This window comes from Hyla sarda, chromosome 2 (assembly GCF_029499605.1).
Source record: "Hyla sarda isolate aHylSar1 chromosome 2, aHylSar1.hap1, whole genome shotgun sequence".
Lineage (NCBI taxonomy): Eukaryota > Metazoa > Chordata > Amphibia > Anura > Hylidae > Hyla > Hyla sarda.
The window spans coordinates 392161243-392179582 of record NC_079190.1 but is presented as its reverse complement, the minus strand read 5'-3'; positions in this window follow the sequence as shown (position 1 = coordinate 392179582).

Here is an 18340-nt window from a genome sequence, read left to right as displayed (position 1 = left end):
GATCGCTTTTTATTCATTTTTTCATGATATAAAAAGTTACCAAAATGCGCTAGTTTGGACTTTGGAATTTGACTGTGCAGTTTAATTAACAATATATTTTTATAATTCGGACATTTACCCACACAGCGACACCACATGTTTATTTTTATTTACACAGTTTTTTTTGTTTTTTTAATGGGAAAAGGGGGGTGATTCAAACTTTTATTAGGGAAGGGGTTAAATGATCTTTATTCACTTTTTTTTGCAATGTTATAGCTCCCATAGAGGGCTATAACACTGCACACACTGATCTTTTACATTGATCAATGGTTTCTCACAGGAAACCATTGATCAATGATTCTCAGGCACTCAGCAGTCATTTTGCGATCGGACACCAGGAGGCAAGGTAAGGGACCCTCCTGCTGTGTCAGAGCTGTTCAGGATGCCGCGATTTCGCTACGGACATCCCAAACAGCCCCTGAACTTACCAGCAATGATTTACTTTCACTTTAGATGCAGCGTTCAAATTTGAACGCCACATCTAAAGGGTTAATAGCAACGTGATCAGTGCTGCATGCTATTAGCCCTGGGCCCAACACGCTATGACGCGGGGTCACGCCGTGGACCCGCATTATAGAACGGGAGCGGACTCAGGGAGTACAGGTACACCCTTGGTCCTTAACAGGTTAAGAGTCTCCTCTGTCCTCCAAAACCTGTAATAATTGCACCTGTTTGAACTTGTTATCAGTTTAAAAGGCACCTGTCCACAACCTAAAACAGTCACACTCCAAACTCCACTATGGCCAAAACCAAAGAGATGACAAAGGACACCAGAAACAAAATTGTAGACCTGCACCAGGCTGGAAAGACAGAATCTGTAATAGGTAAGCAGCTTGGTGTGAAGAACTCAACTGTGGGAGCAATTATTAGAAAATAGAAGACATACAAGACCACTGATGATCTCCCTCGATCTGGGGCTCCACGCAAGATCTCACTCCGTGTTGTCAAAATGATCACAAGAACGGTGAGCAAAAATCCCAGGACCACACGGGGGGGACCTAGTGTATGACCTGCAGAGAGCTGGGACCAAAGTAACAAAGGCTACCATCAATTACACACTACGCCGCCAGGGACTCAAATCATGCAATGCCATACGTGTTCCCCTGCTTAAGCCAGTACATGTCCGGGCCTGTGTGAAGTTTGCTAGAGAAAGCATTTGGATGATCCAGAGGAGGATTGGGAGAATGTCATATGGTCAGATGAAACCAAAGTAGAACGTTTTGGTAAAAACTCAACTAGTCATGTTTGGAGGAGAAAAAATGTTGAGTTGAATCCAAAGAACACCATACCTACTGTGAAGCATGGGGGTTTAAACATCATTCTTTGGGGCTGTTTTTCTGCTAAGGGACCAGGATGACTGACCCATGTAAAGGAAAGAATGAATGGGGCCATTTATTGTGAGATTTTGAGCGAAAACCTCCTTCCATCAGCAAGGGCACTGAAGATGAAACGTGGCTGGGTCTTTCAGCATGACAATGATCCCAAACACACTGCCCAGGCAATGAAAGAGTGGCTTTGTAAGAAACATTTCAAGGTCGTGGAGTGGCCTAGCCAGTCTCCAGATCTCAACCCCATAGAAAACCTTTGGAGGGAGTTGAAAGTCCGTGTTGCCCAGCGACAGCCCCAAAACATCACTGCTCTAGAGGAGATCTGCATGGAGGAATGGGTCAAAATACCAGCAAACAGTGTGTGAAAACCTTGTGAAGACTTACAGAAAACGTTTGACTTTTGTCATTGCCAACAAAGGGTATATAACAAAGTATTTAGATGAACTTTTTGACCAAATATTTACTTTCCACCATAATTTGCAAAAAAATTCTTTAAAAAATCAGACAATATGATTTTATGGATTTTATTTCTCATTATGTCTCTCATAGTTTAAGTATACCTATGATGAAAATTACAGGCCACTTTCATCTTTTTAAGTGGGAGAACTTGCACAATTGGTGGCTGATTAAATACTCCCCCCCCCCCCCCCCTGTATCATTTGAAAAAGACCACATGTGTTTCTTTAAATATTTGCCAGCATGTAGACTTAAAGCATCTGCATGGTCAGCAATTAACTCCGCACATCTAAAACGGCTATGCAGAATACTACAGCGGCATGGAGATTGTGCTGCTGCTAGAGAGGTGAGCTGGCTGTCAGTGGCAGCCAGGCTGTTCCAAGAGAAGGCAGGGATGCTGTATTTTCATTAATGCCTTCCAGATTGCTGTATACAAAGAGCTCAATGAGCTCTATGTATATAGCTGAGCTGAGAGCAATGCTACTTTCTGCCTCCCAACTGAGGGATTATGTGATCGCTGAGTACCAGCAATGAGCTGCTGGATCTTAAAGGGGTACTCTGCTGGAAAAAATTTTTTTAAATCAATTGGTGCCAGAAAGTTAAACAGATTTGTAAATTACCTCTATTAAAGAATCTTAATCCTTCCAGTACTTATCAGCTGTTGTATGCTCCATAGCAAGTTCTTTTCTTTTTGAATTTCCTTTCTATCTGACCACACTGCTCTCTGCTGAAACCTCTGTCCATTTTAGGATCTGTCCAAAGTAGAACCAAACCCCATAGCAAACCTATCCTACTCTGGACAGTTCCTGACATGGACAGAGGTGTTAGAAGAGAGAACTGAGGTCAGAATTCAAACAGAAAAGAACTTCATGTGGAGCACACAGCAGCTTATAAGTACTGGAAGGATGCCTTTTTTTTTTAATAGAAGCCATTCTGCTTTTAGCGGAGTTGAGCGGAAAAAAAGATTTGACATGCAGTTGAAAAAAGATTAGGCATGCAGTATTTTTTTTCTCTTGTCCTTCCAACGGACTGAGCTGTGGAACTCCCTTTAGCAGAGCACAGCGACTGTGTAAATGAAAAAAATAAAAAAATATATAAACTTATTTCAAAGTGAAAAATAAACAAGAAAAATAAATAAACAAATGAATATAAAACTATGAAAAATAAATGGCCCAAACTATGCCCCTCATCCTGCCCTCTATATATCAATGACCAAAACGGATAGGGCACTTATTTCCTTTTTTATTTTTACTTGAAATTACAAAAATATTAAAAATGATAAAAAAAGATAACAATAATGTAAAAATAATACCTGATCTATCACAGAAAAAAATGGTGCAAAATGTTTTTTTGAATCATCAAATGAAAAGATTCTTTATAGCTTTCAAATCTGCATTTACTTAAAAAAAAAAAAATCCCAAAATGTGTCTGGTCAGAAGGGGAGGGGGAGGCATTAAGCATGGCAAATAGCCACTAGAATAATACGGTCATCACATTTTCAACTTGTTTCCATAATATTCAAACTTAGAACAAAGCGGCCATGTACGGATGAAAGTGGTTCTCTGTTTACAGTCCTAAGGAATTTCAAAGCTGATTCCATATCTGTTTTCTTGAGTTAGATAGGCACAATGCACAATTCTGTACGCCTGCTCAGAATATAGTAATTAAATTAACCTCTTGCCCACTGTTACATTCCACCGCCTATTTGAATATTGTTTTGGATTCTGTATATTGTCTGCATCATAGAAGTCACTGAATTTACTATTTACAATCCCTCTCAGTTTCTACTTCATATTTATACTTCACTCTTTTTTCCTGAATATCTGAATTATTTTTGTATATTGTAGATAGATTATACAAAATAAGTCCCTCCAGCCAATCTAAAACATAAAAAAAATAAATGTACTCAGTCTACTACTCTTAATTTGTTTTTCAAGTGCATTTACACAGTAATCCCATCAGAACAATCCATCTTTTAACCCTGTGGTCAGCTGTTACCATGTGCAAGAAACTGAAGCCTGCACTGCCTTTAGCCCTTGGAACCCTAATACACAGAGTGATTATTGGCCAAACAGGAAGACAAATGAGAAAATGAGCAGTGATCTTTCATGCGACCTTTCCCACCTGATATTCAAGCCTTGCTTTTTGGCCAGGAGGGCCAGGAGGAAGTTAAAGGAGTAGTATTGTGAATTATTTTTAAATCGTATTGTGCCCGGGCTGCAAAAACAAACAAACAAACATTTAACTCACGTTCTTCCATTCCCCCGTTGCACCGCTATAGCTCTTCAATCCTCCGGTCTGTTCCTTGTGCAAGGAGCGTCACGTTGCAATCAGTGTATCGCCGGCCGCAGCGATGTCCCCCCTCAGCCGGTGATAGGCTGAACGCAGTGTCATGTTAGGAGCCAAGGCAGCAGGGAAAAGGCGGGGCTCAGAGCCAGGACATCGCTGCGGCCAGCCCAGCGGCGGGACCCCATTGATCTAACATCTTACGCCCTATCCTTTGGATAAGATGTTTTCAGCGGAGTACCCTGTTAAGGACCTGAGTCACATGCAGGGCTGGTGCAATGATTTTTGGCTGATTTGCTGAATCTGAAGAAGGGGTTTGTACACCATGAAACACGTCATTCAATGCTTTATCTTTAATAAATTGCAACTTCATCTCAACTCCATGACCTGGTTGTGACTTCCTCTATGGACACCTGAGCGCCTGCTTTTAAGCATCGATCTTTGTTGCATCGATCACCTTACTACTGGGGTGACTCACTGTAACAAATCTCCTCCCCATGTAATCACTTTACTACTGGGGTGACACATTGTAACAAGCCCCCTCCTCGTGTAATCTCCTAACTACTGGGGTCACACACTGTTACAAGCTCCCTCCTCATGTAATTAGCTTTCTACTGGGGTGACACACTGTAACAAACCTCCTCCTCATATAATCTCCTTACTACTGGGATGACACACTGTAACAAACCTCCTCCTCATGCAATCTCCTTACTACTGGGGTGACACACTGTAACAAACCTCCTCCTCATGTCATCACCTTACTACTGGGGTGACACACTGTAACAAACCTCCTCCTCATGTAATCTCCTTACTACTGGGGTAACACTGTAACAAACCTCCTCCTCATGTAATCACCTTACTACTGGGGTGACACACTGTAACAAACCTCTTCCTCATGTAATCTCCTTACTACTGGGGTAACACTGTAACAAGCCCCCTCCTCATGTAATTAACTTACTACTGGGGTGACACACTGTAACAAACCTCCTCCTCATGTAATCACCTTACTACTGGGGTGACACACTGTAACAAACCTCCTCCTCATGTAATCTCCTTACTACTGGGGTAACACTGTAACAAGCCCCCTCCTCATGTAATTAACTTACTACTGGGGTGACACACATCAGAGGGAGGTTCTGGTGGTGCTGCTGGCTAAGCTGGTTGAGCGTGTGGTTCAGATAATGGCTGTCTAACTTTTGTTTGGTGGGCAGATTGGCGCCCCCATCGAGAGGGTGCTCTAGGTGGTTCCCTATTTTGCCTATAGACAGAGAGAAAAGACAGAAAAGTAAGGTGTGTGTGTGCATTTACTATTCACTGCTGTTACACCATGTCTTTTCCATTAGTCACCTCCAAACTGCACTCCCTATTTTGTTGTTACATCATGCCTTATCCTCCGGTCACCTCCAGAGCTGCTCTCACTACAGTGATCCCTCACCTTACAATGGCCTCAACATACAATAGTTTCAACATACAATGGTCTTTACTGGACCATTGTAACTTGAAATCAGACTCAACATGCAATGCTACAGACAGTCCAAATCTGTGAAACATGCCAATGGCTGGAAGATCTGACCAATTAGGTAAAACCCTTGCATTCCTGAAGTGCATGCACTGACTGGTTGTCTGGTAGCGCCTCCCTACAGTAGAGAGTGGTAGTACATGTTCTGTACCACTCTTTACCTGTGCCAGAGTTAGCTGCTCCTTTGGACACCAGGTAAGAGCAGCTCCATGTTACTTTTTTAGGACACTGCGTGCACTGTACAGGACCCTGAAGAAGCTCCTGTCCTCTACATAGACAGTGATTAACAGCAGCTCTTTCTTACTTTATCTATATTAGTTATCAACTTATTTTTCTTTAACCCTCACTTTTTCCTATTTTTGGATGACATTTTGGTGGCTTCAGAACCAATTACCAGGTTTCCATAGCGTTATGGTCTCAACATGCAATGGTTTCAACTTACAATGGTCGTTCTGGAACCAATTAATATTACTAGTTAATGGTAACTTGAGGGACAGCTGTAATTTGCTGTTACACCATGCCTTATCCTCTGGTCACCTCCAGAGCTAAGGCCACTATTCTGCTGTTTCCCCATGCCTTATCCTCTACTCACCTCCGAAACTGCAGCCACTTTTCTGCTGTAACATAATTTCTTATCCTCCAGAGCTGCACTCACTATTCTGCTGTTACATCATGTCTTATCCTACTGTCACCTCTAGAGCTGCAGCCATTATTCCGCTCTTGCATCGTGCCTTATCCTCCAATCACGTTCAGTGCTGCACTCGCTATTCTGCTGTTACATTGTGTCTTATCCTCCAGTCAACTTCAGAGCTGCAGCCACTATTCTGCTTATACATCATATCTTATCCCCCTGTCACCTCTAGAGCTGCACTTACTATTCTGCTGTCTTATGCTGCAGTCACCTCCGGAGCTGCATCAGCTGTCTGGGGGTGATAGGAGTGTAATTTTTGTAATCACACTCCTCTCACTATCAAGGAGAGGGGGGGGGGGGGGGGGGGCTCTGTGCCCCTGTGCCACTTTCTTGGGAGGTGTTCCATCTCAAAATTCAAAACTTTGTAAATTTGCAGGCTGTAAGTGTAAGTTGTACTGTACTGTAGAGGGGCACCGCACCAACGTACACTCGCAACCTGTACTAAATGCTGTGCTGCTTACACTTACTGGGGGTGGAGAGTCAGTGCAGACAAGTTTCAGACGCTAAAGGAAGCCTACCCCTCTAGTGCCCGACACCTGGCTGCCCTGACTCCACCTCCCCCATAAGTGTACATCAGTGAGGCAGGCAGCGCCAGCATTGTGACTTCCTTCTGGACATCAAATACCAAAGTATTAGTTCTATCCCAATAGAAGCGTTGGTGGCCACATTCCTGTCACTGTGAGATCCCAGCATGTACAGGCTGCCTAAAAGTGACAGGAATGTGATGAAAGGAACCAAACTCCTATCACCCTCAGCCGACTGTACAGGAGGAGAAATATATTATATTGTATGTGGACACCCTGTGGGGGCAAACAGGGGCCTCAAAATCTTCTATTGCCCTTTTGGGGGCCCCTTTCCTGTATGAGAAGGAAAGTGCACTTTTTGTGTAACACATTTACACTTTTTCTGCACCCGTGCAATGCTTTGGCTTTTGTAATAGGCTCTGTGAGTGCTGATCTATAAGATCGGGGCTCATTTACAGCAACTTGTCACTGACTGATTTTCATATATGCAAAGAAAACAAACCTTGCAGACTCATGCTGATATGGTGTTATACAAAGTCTGATGGCTATGTAAGCAGGGCAACTGCTCTTTCCAACAGTCTTTGATCTAACGCATGGGCAAGTGGATTAAGAGCAGGCTCACATCTATGCTACACACATCCATTTGTGGTATACCACAAACTGATGCAACAAAAGAAGACCAACTTGGCTCAATGTTGCATACCTTTTTATGGTATAGGTTTTTGTTTGGAATAATAACCTATACTACAGCAGATGATTTTTTAAGTGGTGCATGTAGAACTTTTTACCCCACAAAAAATTGTACATGATCGTACAGGGCCCAAAAACACTACTGTTTGCAGCTTTTACATAATAGAAGGCTATGGGTATTCTACAGCATATTCTTATGTACCGTTTAAACTTATATCCCAGCATACTGCTGTGGTATAGATGTGAACCAGCCCTTACAGAGAAAGATTTCGAGAACATGTAGAAAAATATAGTAGTAGATATCCGATCATTTAAAACTGGAAACTTAATTTTTTGCCCATCTGTTATTATTCACTACCATGGATACCAAAGAGATAGTCTAAAATCTTTAAAATGTTACATTTTTTCATGGTATCATATTTCTTTCTTCTTCACTGTATTGGATAGAATAGCAGACTGCATTTTCCTATAAATCAAAATAAATGTATTCCAACACATACCAGCTCAGTATTAACCATAAAGCCAGACTTCCCCCAACACTGTGGTGAGGTAATATGTCAAGCTTGTGACGCCAGTTGTTTGCCTGTGCCTAACTAGGCCAGATCCTTAGGAATAGCACACCTACTTCTTTGTTGCAAATGATGTCCTTTTAAATACACTGCTGAAAAAAATAAAGGGAACACTAAGATAACACATCCTAGATCTGAATGAACTAATTGTGTAAAATACTTTCGGCTTTATATAGTTGAATGTGTCGACAACAAAATCACACAAAAATTATCAATGGAAATCAAATTTATCAACCCATGGAGTTCTGAATATGGAGTCACACTCAAAATCAAAGTGGAAAACCACACTACAGGCTGATCCAACTATGATGTAATGTCCTTAAAACAAGTCAAAATGAGGCTCAGTAGTGTGTGGCCTCCACGTGCCCGTATGACCTCCCTACAACGCCTGGGCATGCTCCTGAGGAGGTGGCGGATAGTCTCATGAAGGATTGGCGAATTTGTCAATCTTGGTATACTCTGGCGAATGCCAAATGTCCTGCACTGTGTTGGGCTGTAAGCACAACTCCCACCTGTGGATGTCAGGCCATCATACCACCCTCATGGAGTCTGTTTCTGACCGTTTGAGTGGACACGAGCACATTTGTGGCCTGCTGGAGGTCATTTTGCAGGGCTCTGGCAGTGCTCCTCCTGCTCCTTCTTGCACAAAGGCGGAGTTAGCGGTCCTGCTGCTGGGTTGTTGCCCTCCTATGGCCTCCTCCACATCACATCATGTACTGGCCTGTCTCCTGGTAGCGCCTCCATTCTCTGGACACTACACTGACAGACACAGCAAACCTTCTTGCCACAGCTCACATTGATGTGCCATCCTGGAGGAGCTGTACTACCTGAGCCACTTGTGTGGGTTGTAGACTCCGTCTCATGCTACCACTAGAATGAAAGCACCGCCAGCATTCAAAAGTGACCAAAACATCAGCCAGTAAGCATAGGAACTGAGAAGAGGTCTGTGGTCACCACCTGCAGAACCACTCCTTTATTGGGAGTGTCTGGCTAATTGCCTATAATTTCCACCTGTTGTCTGTCCCATTTGCACAACAGCATGTGAAATTGATTGTCAATCAATGTTGCTTCCTGAGTGGACAGTGTGATTTCACAGAAATGTGATTGATTTGGAGTTACATTGTGTTGTTTAAATGTTCCCTTTATTTATTTGAGCAGTGTATATATCCCCTTAAAGGGGTACTCTGTCCCTAGACATCTTATCCCCTATCCAAAGGATAGGGGATAAGATGTCAGGTCGCCGGGGTCAAGCTGCTGGGGACCCCCTGGATCTACCATGCAGCACCCACCTGTAGCGGCTTCCGGAACCGCTGGAGGTCCACAGGCTGAGTCCATCTTGACCACTGGGACGGAAGATCGTGATGTCATGACTGCGCCCCCATGTGACGTCACACCCCGCCCCTAAATGCAAGTTTATGGGAAGGGGCGTGACAGCTGTCATGGTAGATCCAGGGGATCCCCAGCAGCGGGTGATCTGACATCTTATCCCCTATCCTTTGGATAGGGGATAAGATGTCTAGGAGCGGAGTACCCCTTTAATACTAACATAGCTCACCCTTCCAGTGGGACTTGTCTCTAAGCAATTGGACCTTAGATAAAGCAGGAATTGGAATAGTGTGGCCTCTCTAGATAAAGGTGTACCTGACTTGTCACACCTGAGACATCCTTGTGAAAACTCTCTCATGTGGTAAGAGAGCTGCAGAAATGGGAGATCACTGTGCTTTGATGTAGCCAGAACTAATTAGAATCTTGGCTTTTTGCACTTCCTATCCTGAGAATAGGGGTGGCGTAAGATTACTAATTAGTATTCTTGGCTAGGAGGTAGACATGTGACTAGATAGTGATTAGATACTGCTTTGTACAGGTGAAATGGTGCCCATTAAACCCTTACACTCTCAGACTCAATGCATATGTGGTGCCTTGGGGGGGGGGGGGTGTATGGCAGTTGGGTGTTGCTATGCGGTATATCAAGGGTGTAATTAACTCTTGTCAGTTGGGACGCCAGGGTGAGGGTTAATACTGTATAGCTTGGCCTATCGTCACCCTTCCCAAAAGCGATAGGGAGATGTAGAATAACGGAATGTCCACAACCAGAGCTTTGCTGAAATCTTTCGGAAACTTTACTGAAGATTTTCTATAAAATGGGATAACAGGAAGAGTCCTTATAACAAAGTCTATATACAGCTTAGCAGAGATTGACGTATGGTTGGGACTTTTGTAAGTTCTTTAGCTTAGTAGGATTTTGTAAGCACAGATCCGCTGGATTTAGGGGTATGTTTAGGTCCAGTGATCCTGCAAGCATTTACGGGGAAGTTGTAAGAACTCACTGTTTGATTCAGGCCAAGGCCGGCACATTTTGGCCCAGTAATTGCCGATGACAGCTGCGCAAATCTTTTCTCATCAGCAGCCCTCAAGGAAAAAAAGAGATTATTGGACGCAGCTCCCTTATATGGGCAGGGGTTGGCCTTTTATGATTGGTCCATACTATCTGTCATTCACCATTACAAAGTGTTATAGGTAATCACATGACCCCTATCATAGAGTTCTGAAGCCCCATCACATGACCTGAAGGCCCTGCGACGTTATGCAGGTAATAACATATTATACACAGTATTTACACACTCAATTTGACACCATATTAACTAGATGAGGGGTGACTAGGGGATGACTAGGGAAGCGGACCCCCACAGTTCCTAGGAACTCTGACTTTGGGGACCCCCAACCAAGGTACGGTATGCAATACGGTACCAGGACACCACACATACATGAAATGAACAGAAACACAAAAAAAAAATTTTATGTAATGTAATAAACATTCATACAGGCCTCAGCATGTTAGAGAAAGACTTTTGACTGACCAGCAAACCTTGAACAGTCAAACGTGTAAATGTATATGGGGATCAGAACAGATAGCTGTAGGTTGAATGTACTGTCGACAGCAAGCACTATCTTATAATAGATATATTGTGCTGAAAAACAAAGCTTCCAGGGAAGAATAGATAATATATGGGAAATACAGTTTTTAGTTTTTTTTTTTTCCAGATTCATGAGAAATTTAGAAATGTTGTATTATGGCCATGATTGGCTTGTTCTGAGTCTTATTGGTTGAGGAAAACAATGAGCAATCTTCTTTTGTGTCTCTGCTATAAGCCTGGACACCAGTAGTAAACACTACTTTCTACAAGTAAGGCTGGGTTCACACTACGTTTTTGCCGTACTGTTTTCAATCCGTTTTTCTAAAGAAAACCGTATGGCAAAAAAAACGATGGAACAGTATGGAAAAAAGTAAACCGCATACGTTTTTTTTTTTAACAAGGACGTCAATGGGAAACGCTCATGTATACGGTTCCATACGGGAAAAACGTATACGTTTTTTCTTTGCACATGCGCATTTGAATCCTAAAGTCCCCACCCAAGACCCCTCCCATTAAAATGGACAAAATTTTCAAAAACTTATGGGTTTTTTTTCTATAAAAACTGACGGAACTGTATGCACTTTTAAAAACAGTATACTGTTTAAAAACGCATACGGTTTACTTTTTTCCATACTGTTCCATCCGTTTTTTTGCCATACGCTTTTCTTTAGAAAAACGTATTGAAAACAGTATGGCAAAAACGTAGTGTGAACCCAGCCTAAGTCTGTCTCTGTATCTGAACTATTATATCCTCAGAAATGACAGAGGTAAATTATGACTGCACGGCACCATGTCTTCTCTTAGTCAGTGCAAACAGTTAGCAGTATAATAAACTGTTTTATTGTGTTTACTGGTAGTTACAGAAATACAGTAGAGTACATTTCTCAATATTTATGGCTCCTGTAACAATGAGTAAGCGGAGCATACGAGAAGTTCTTATCTGTGATGGTAAGTGAAGTCATACACACTTAAGTCTAGTAAACCTTAGTAGCCAATAGGCACCAGACCATTCTTACTACTTGTTAGATAGCTGAAGCCCTAATAAAATATTAGGCTGTACGGTCCATTGTCAACCAATAACACAAATGTACATGGGATGCTGGAAAGTTTATGCCTGCTTATTTGGAACCTCAGTGATAGCCTCTGAGTAATGTCAGTACCAAACGTCCCATCAACTTCCTTTGGTTTGAATCATCCTGTTTGTTATAACTTCGTCTAAGGCTGTTTAAAATCCCATATATAAAAAATAACAGTCTGTCAAGACGTTACTATATCATAGAAAAAATGTCTCATCACATACAGTGGTCCCTCAACATACGATGGTAATCCGTTCCAAACGGACCATCGTTTGTTGAAACCATCGCATGTTGACGGATCCGTGCAATGTAAAGTATAGGACAGTGGTCTGCAACCTGCAGACCTCCAGATGTTGCAAAACTACAACACCCAGCATGCCCGGACAGCCGTTGGCTGTCCGGGCATGCCTGGTGTTGTAGTTTTGCCACATCTGGAGGTCGGCAGGTTGTAGACCACTGTTAGAGGAAGTTGTACTCACCTGTCCCCGCCGCTCCGGACAGTCACCGCTCGTCACCGCTGTCCGGGATGTCGCCGTCCATCGCTGTTGCCGCGTCCCCGAGGTGTCCCCGATGCTCCGGCAAGGCCTCTGCTTCCCCGGCATCCTCGCTCTCTCCATCGCCGCCATCACGTCGGTGCGCACGCATGGAGAGAGCCGACGATGCAGAGGATCCCGAAGAGGATGCACCGGAGCCCCGAGGACAGGTAAGTGATCGTCAGCACGGGGCACCATAAACGGCTATCCGGTGGCAGCTGAAGCAGTCTGCGCTGCCGGATAGCTGTTTATGTGATGGCCCCGACATACAAAAGCATCGTATGTTGATGCTGCCTTCAACATGCGATGGCCTCTGAGAGGAAATCGTATGTTGAAATGATCGTATGTCGGGGCCATCGTAGGTCGAGGGGTCACTGTACTAGCTTTACTGTTACAGAGTATTTAATGGGCTAATGTCCATTAACCAAAAACTAATAAAAAGAAATCTAACAAAAACAAATGCGTGACAGCCGTCTCCAGTCTCAGAAACACAGAGCTTTCCGAGACTGGAGAAGCAGCCCCACATAGAATGCGGGTGCTGCACGGTGATTGCAGGGGTCACAGCGGCGGGCCCCCCACGATCAGACATCTTATCCCCTATCCTTTGGATAGGGGATAAGATGTATTTGGCCAGAATACCCCTTTAACCCTTAGCATGTTTTGACCTTTAAGGGGTTACCCAGGAAAAATAACTTTTTTTCATGTATCAACTGGCTCCAGAAAGTTAAAGAGATTTGTAAATTATTTCTACAAAAAAAATCTTAATCCTTTCAGTACTTATGAGCTGCTGAAGTTGAGTTGTTTTTTTCTGTCTAAGTGCTCTTTGATGACATCTGTCTCGAGAACTGTCCATAGTAGTAGCACATCCCCATAGCAAAGCAATCCTACTCTGAGCAGTTCCCGAGACAGACAGAGGTGTCAGCAGAGAGCACTGTTGCCAGACGGAAAAAAACAAACTTAACTTCAGCAGCTGATACTTATTGGAAGGATTAAGATTTTTGAATTTACAAATCTGTTTTACTTTCTGGAGCCAGTTGATATAAAAAAAAAAAAAGTTTTTGAAATCTGACATGTGTTCCCTTATTTGGTAATAACTTTAGAACGTTTTAACTTATGAAGGCGATTCTGAGATTGTTTTTTTTTGTGACATATTGTACTTTACATTAGTGGGAAATTTTTATTGATTCAGCATTTTTGTGAAAAACTCCAAAATTTTGCAGAAAAAAATATGACAGTTAGGTGACATTTTATTTTTCTAGATTTGACATTTTCTGCTTGTACAACAAATGCCGCACCAAATTAATGATTAATTCACATCTACAATCTGTCTACTTTATGTTCCCATCATTTGTTAAACATTCTTTAACTTTTTTAGAATGTTAGAAGGTTTATAAGTTTAGCAGCAATTTTTTCAATTTTCAAGAAAATTTCTAAATCAGATTTTTCAGGGACCAGCTCAGTTTTCAAGTGGATTTGAGGGGCCTGTATGTTAGATACCCCCTTTAGATGTTTCACAGAAATGAGAGCAAAGTGAAGGCGGAATTTAAAAATTCATTTATTTGCAGATTTTCCATTTTAATAATTTTTTTTCCACAATAGGTGTTAACAGAGAAATGAAACTCAAGATTTATTCCTCTACTTCTGTATTTAGAAATATTCTATATGTAGCCTTTGTGCAGAGGCGGCTCTAGATTTTATGAGGCCTTAGGCAAAACTCAAACACAAGGCCCTCACTGACAAGATGTTGCGATGTAGTGTGGGTTGGCAGCACCTTGGGCAAGGCAAACTATTGAGCGCCCACACCCCTGAATGTAAGTAAATGGTGATGCATGCAGTGCTGTTCACCAGAGGCGCACACAGGATTTTCCCAAGGGTTGGGATATAGAAACAAAGCAATGCTTCCACACCAGGACCATAAAAGGAGATGTGTTGACCCTTGCACAAAGCAGCCTGCGGCACGCCTTCTCCGTGTATCTCTATTGTTGAGCCGGATATTTACGAGCCCTGTATCCCATGTGATCAGACACTTATCCCCTATCTACTTTCCTTTTTTTCATTTTAACCCCTTAAAGGGGTACTCCACCCCGCGGTCCCACTGCTGGGTAGCCCTGGGATCCCTGCTGCGGCACCGCGCTCTCATTACAGCACTGAGCGAGTTCGCTCTGCACGTAATGACGGGCAGTACAGGGGCCGAAGCATCGTTACGTCACGGCCCCGCCCCTCGTGACGTCACGGCCCGCCCCTTTCAATACAAATCTATGGGAGGGGGCGTGGCAATCGTCACACCCCCTCCCATAGACATGCATTAAGGGGACGGGCCATGATGTCACGAGGGGCGGAGCCCTGACGTCACGCTGCTTCGTCCCCCGTATCGCCCGTCATTACGCACAGAGCCCTGCTTGTCCTCAGTGCACAGAGCCCCGCTTGTCCTCAGTGCACAGAGCCCCGCTTGTCCTCAGTGCACAGAGCCCCGCTTGTCCTCAGTGCACAGAGCCCCGCTTGTCCTCAGTGCACAGAGCCCCGCTTGTCCTCAGTGCACAGAGCCCCGCTTGTCCACAGTGCACAGAGCCCCGCTTGTCCACAGTGCACAGAGCCCCGCTTGTCCTCAGTGCACAGAGCCCCGCTTGTCCTCAGTGCACAGAGCCCCGCTTGTCCTCAGTGCACAGAGCCCCGCTTGTCCTCAGTGCACAGAGCCCCGCTTGTCCTCAGCGCACAGAGCCCCGCTTGTCCTCAGCGCACAGAGCCCCGCTTGTCCTCAGCGCACAGAGCCCCACTTGTCCTCAGCGCACAGAGCCCCGCTTGTCCTCAGCGCACAGAGCCCCGCTTGTCCTCAGCGTACAGAGCCCCGCTTGTCCTCAGCGTACAGAGCCCCGCTTGTCCTCATTGTACAGAGCCCCGCTTGTCCTCATTGTACAGAGCCCCGCTTGTCCTCAGGGTACAGAGCCCCGCTTGTCCTCAGAGCACAGAGCCCCGCTTGTCCTCAGAGCACAGAGCCCTGCTTGTCCTCAGCGTACAGAGCCCTGCTTGTCCTCAGCGTACAGAGCCCTGCTTGTCCTCAGCGCACAGAGCCCTGCTTGTCCTCAGCGCACAGAGCCCTGCTTGTCCTCAGCGCACAGAGCCCTGCTTGTCCTCAGCGCACAGAGCCCTGCTTGTCCTCAGCGCACAGAGCCCTGCTTGTCCTCAGTGCACAGAGCCCCGCTTGTCCTCAGTGCACAGAGCCCTGCTTATCTTCAGTGTACAGAGCCCTGCTTGTCCTCAGTATACAGAGCCCTGCTTGTCCTCAGCGTACAGAGCCCTTCTTGTCCTCAGCGTACAGAGCCCTGCTTGTACACTGCGTAGAAATGGTAGCCCCTAAAAGTTACAAAATGGCATTTTTTTTTTGGTTTCACCCCACAAATAAATTTACATGGGGAGTATGTGCAGAGCATTGTACCCTAGTGTCTGTACATTCCTATGTTAGCGGGAAGGACTGGACACACATTTTAGCGGGACCAGGCAGGATTGGACAAACATTTTAGCAGGAGCGGGCAAGAGTATAGCAAACACGGGAGAGGGCGGGATTGGTCAAAAAAATCATCGGGAGCGGGATTGAAAAACCAGTCCAGCGCAGGGCTCTACCCTGCTTGTCCTCAGTGCACAGAGCCCTGCTTGTCCTCAGTGCACAGAGCCCTGCTTGTCCTCAGTGCACAGAGCCCTGCTTGTCCTCAGTGCACAGAGCCCTGCTTGTCCTCAGTGCACAGAGCCCTGCTTGTCCTCAGTGCACAGAGCCCTGCTTGTCCTCAGTGCACAGAGCCCTGCTTGTCCTCAGTGAACAGAGCCTTGCTTGTCCTCAGTGCACAGAGCCCTGCTTGTCCTCAGTGCACAGAGCCCTGCTTGTCCTCAGTGCACAGAGCCCTGCTTGTCCTCAGCGTACAGAGCCCTGCTTGTCCTCAGCGTACAGAGCCCCGCTTGTCCTCAGCGTACAGAGCCCTGCTTGTCCTCAGCGTACAGAGCCCTGCTTGTCCTCAGCGTACATAGCTCTGCTTGTCCTCAGCGTACAGAGCCCTGCTTGTCCTCAATGTACAGAGCCCCGCTTGTCCTCAGCGTACAGAGCCCTGCTTGTCCTCAGTGTACAGAGCCCTGCTTGTCCTCAGTGTACAGAGCCCTGCTTGTCCTCAGTGTACAGAGTCCTGCTCGTCCACCCACACTTCCTGTATTTCGACTCCTTACAGAGACACACATACAATAGCTGTAGGGACAAAACTATACATATTTTTTAAACCAATGTATATTACAAATATACATATAATGGTATTATCTCCATTATATAAAAAGCTTTTGTTAACGACCTACTTAAATAAAAATTTCAGAATAAACTCAAATACAATATATCTTCACTTTCTGCATGCTGATATACTGGCCTAGTTTTATCAATCTGTCTCTGACAATTTCTGGAGTGATTTTCCCATAAACCAATCACAGCTCAGCTTCATATCTTAACAAGCTCTGATAAAAGGAAATCTGAGTAGCTATAGGAAAATCACTCCAAATTTAGTTTCAGATTGATAGATCTGAGCCACTATGTACCTGCACATAACTAATGTCATGAGGTATCCAGAAATCATAAGGACAATCCCAGGGTTCCCGCTGTCATGCCCATGGTAGGAATAGTTGAAGTCCTGGATCTTGTCCCAACCACTGTCCCTTCCAACTTAAACCTTCTGCCCTAAACTGTGGCCCCCAACTGGGTGACAGTCCCTACTAACGGCAGGGACGTCAGACGAGTCAGACAGTCTGGGTCAGCAACAAACAGGCAAAACAGTACCAATACGTCAAACAAGGGGTTAACCAAAAGGAAGAAGCCAAAAGGATCAGAACCATGAAAGCAGTGAAGTACACAATCAGAAGGCAAAGTCAGAGAAGCAATCGGTCAAACCTATAGAGCAGCGCAGCACAAAATCTGTAGGCAGGAGCAAAGACTGTAAACAGGCAACAGGTCAGGTCACAGGAGGCCAGAATAGCAACAGGGATAGTAGGAAACTAAACAACAGTGCAGCTTATTGGCCTGGCCCTTCCGCCTTAACAAAGCTGGTTGTTATAGAGCCCATGGGACTCTCCAAGTGACACCTTCCAGGTAGTGGGCGCGCTGTGGGAGCGAGGACAGGTACGTATGCTATTGTGTTGTCACCCTAAATGGCGACTCCATAACTTGAAGGCAGTCCATACTCTGAATAAGTTCAGGGTCGCCACAGGTCAATATAACAAACTACAGCAACACAGTCAGTGAAAAAAAGTCCGAACACAATAGATAAAAACGCACTAAATACAATACTACCAGGGAGACAAACTAACAGAGAGGATTGTCAGCGAGCCAAATCAGGGAGCCAAAAGGACAGCAAATGTACAGAGCCTAAGTCACAAAACCAGGTAAACAGGATAAGATGCAGGTGAACGCTAGCTACAGAGATAAACTCTTGTCACAAGCAAGGTCGAATAGAACATTGCAGGCTTAAATAGGCACTACTAGCAAGGTGTGGTCACACCAGGCACCTAACTGGCAAAAGATGCAGAACACAGGATAGGCTAGGTTGTTACCACAGAAACCATAGGCTCTGCACACAACCAGGGAAACTTAAAGAGATACACCTCTTACAGGTACGTTTATGACACCCAACCTGAATGGAGGCCAAGCGCTGAAAGGAGAGGATAGGTGTGGCGGCGGCGGGGCTTTGCAA